Source organism: Echinops telfairi, unplaced genomic scaffold (genome assembly GCF_000313985.2).
Source record: "Echinops telfairi isolate 266 unplaced genomic scaffold, ASM31398v2 ScPeMD7_7459;HRSCAF=8497, whole genome shotgun sequence".
NCBI classification, from domain to species: domain Eukaryota; kingdom Metazoa; phylum Chordata; class Mammalia; order Afrosoricida; family Tenrecidae; genus Echinops; species Echinops telfairi.
This window is the reverse complement of record NW_022111359.1, coordinates 6,595,308-6,597,622: the sequence shown is the minus strand read 5'-3', so window position 1 is coordinate 6,597,622 and position 2,315 is coordinate 6,595,308. Positions and strand designations below refer to the sequence as shown.

Here is a 2,315-nt window from a genome sequence, read left to right as displayed (position 1 = left end):
GGGGTGGGGGGGTGGTCCTTGGGGCAGCGGGTGAGGTCTGAATCACCAGCCTTTCCGTTGGCAGCCGAGCGCCTATTACGCCAGCAGTTGTTAGACACTGGGGGACAAACAAGTCAAACCTCCGGGTTGTTTCTGACTCAGGTGCCGCCTTGCATTACACATCAGAACTGCGGAAGTGGGGTTTTCCACGGCTGGGTCTTTCAAAGAAGTAGGCGGTGAGTCCATTTCTTCTGCTACAAGCAACAACAACCCAAGCAAACAGGCTATTGAGTCGCTTTCAACAAACTGCTCAGTAGGGGTTTCTTTTCTTTTCTGCCAGTATTAACATTGGAAACATTTTCAGTCGCTTCCTTTAATACCCACGAAACCTGCAGGAGACAAAGAAAGGGCCATCAAGCTTTCCATTTCAGAGACAAAGCCCAATCAAGGGTTTTATGTACAGAAAAAAGCTCACTGCCATGGAGCCAATGCTGACTCATAGTGACCCCTACTGTCCCTGCCCACCCCACCCCCCATTCCCCGTGGGCTTGCAGGATAGTAACTGTTTATGGGGGTAGAAAACCCAGCCTTTCCTCCCTCGGGGCTGCTGGTGGTTTCAAACTGCTGACCATGCGGATCGCAGCCCAATGCATAACCGCTACACCACCAGGGTTCCCCAATCAAGGGTTATCGAAGAGTCAAAAACAAACTAATAAACATGCTTCTTCTCAGGCAACAGCTCTAGGCTCTAAGTAATTCCAGGGCTGGGTCCACGCGGGGTCTGGAGTTCCACCAGAGCAAAGTGCTGGTTTTCCAGGCATGGCGCTGGCTGGGTTGGCACGCTCCGCCCGCCAGGCTTCAGAAGTGGTCTGGTTCTGAGAAGGGGCCCTATCTTCGAGTTCCCTAACATTTTCACTCAGGGGAGAAGGCTGCTTTTCCTGCCGTGCTGCGCATCAGGTCCCCCGGGAGCTGCCAATCCTGTGGGGGGTTGGTGGTGGAGAGCCCTGGAGCCTTGTCCTCTGGTCTCTGTTGGTTACGGTTCGGTTTAGAACCTGAAGGTCAGGCATCTCAGCCTGTCTCAAGGACTTCCTTGAGCCCTGGGTGGCCACTGGGCTAGGGGTGGGGGTGAGGGCTAGCCTGCTTCCTCTGTAGAAAACACTTCTCTGGAGGGTAGCTCCCTCCGGTTGGCTCAGAGGTGGTGTCCAATCCTCATGAGAGAACTGGGTGCCCAGAGGTGAGACTAATTTAGGAGATGAAGGTGTCTCCAGGGGAAGAGCAGGCTCTGGGCGGAGACTTGATGGGGGAGCTTCGATGTCTAACATTTCCCTCGGCTGCATCACTGCTGCTTGGAGGTTCCCTGGTGCTGGTCTCCATGGGTCTCCGTGCAATGCCCGGGCAGGAGAGTGGGGATCGCAGTCCCACGTGGGACTAGGCTGTTTCCTTGATGGTAGGCTTGACTGTGGAGACCTCTCCCTCCACCTGGATGGGAGTGCCCAGGATACCACCACTAGGTGAATGGGGGTCCACCACTGGAGTCAGGTGCACGTTGTGGGGTGGGAGCCGCACCAGAGTGACCAGGAGGCTGTGGGCCAAGCCCATCTCTATCAGGAAAAGTGGGCCGGGGCAGGGCCCGAAGCAAATGACAGCCAGGCCTTTCTTCTGCAGTGCCATTGGTGGGTCTGACCCTCCAAGGTAGGCTTAGTGAGTCCAGGGAAAACCTTACATGCCACTCGGAGATCTTTTCTCCCCCTACAGCCCTAAACCCCACTGCGATCAAGTCGAATCCGACTCACAGCGGCCCCATAGGATCGAGAAGAACTGTTCCCTGGGGTTCCCAAGACGGTACATCGTGACAGAAGCAGAACCTTTCTCCCGCAGAACGGCCGCTGGGTTTGAACCGCTGACTGTGCGTGACACTCACTCACCTCCGTGAAGCTTGCTGCCACTGAGTCGATTCTGACGCGTGGTGGCGCCACTGCAGTCCCACGCAAAGGGGGTAAGCCGCCGCGCCACCTCGAACCTACCAGAGGATCGTTTCCAAAGCCCCCCACTTGGCTGCGTGTTCCAGAGGGATTGAGACGAAGTAGGAAACAGACCTACTGGTTGGCAGACACATTGGGGTGAATCGTCCCCGGACGGACGGTAGCTTTTAAAATAGGCGGACCGAAAAGAAGAGAATGAAATACAATGAAACGGCACAGGAACTAGGATCAATGGGAAGCACTGTGAGGGACGGTGGCTTCAGGCAGGCCCGCCTGCCTGGTTCAGCTCCTCTCCGCCCTGGTCCTAGACGTCTGCGGTGGGTGTGTGCTTCCCATCCCAGCTACCCAAATGGA

The 2,315-nt window shown here is 56.1% G+C and overlaps 1 pseudogene; it reads right to left on the bottom strand.

Moving 5' to 3' along the window:
* Positions 1 to 727: 727 nt before the first annotated feature.
* LOC123522776 lies at positions 728 to 1,578 on the bottom strand (annotated as a pseudogene).
* Between the last annotated feature and the right edge of the window lie 737 nt (positions 1,579 to 2,315).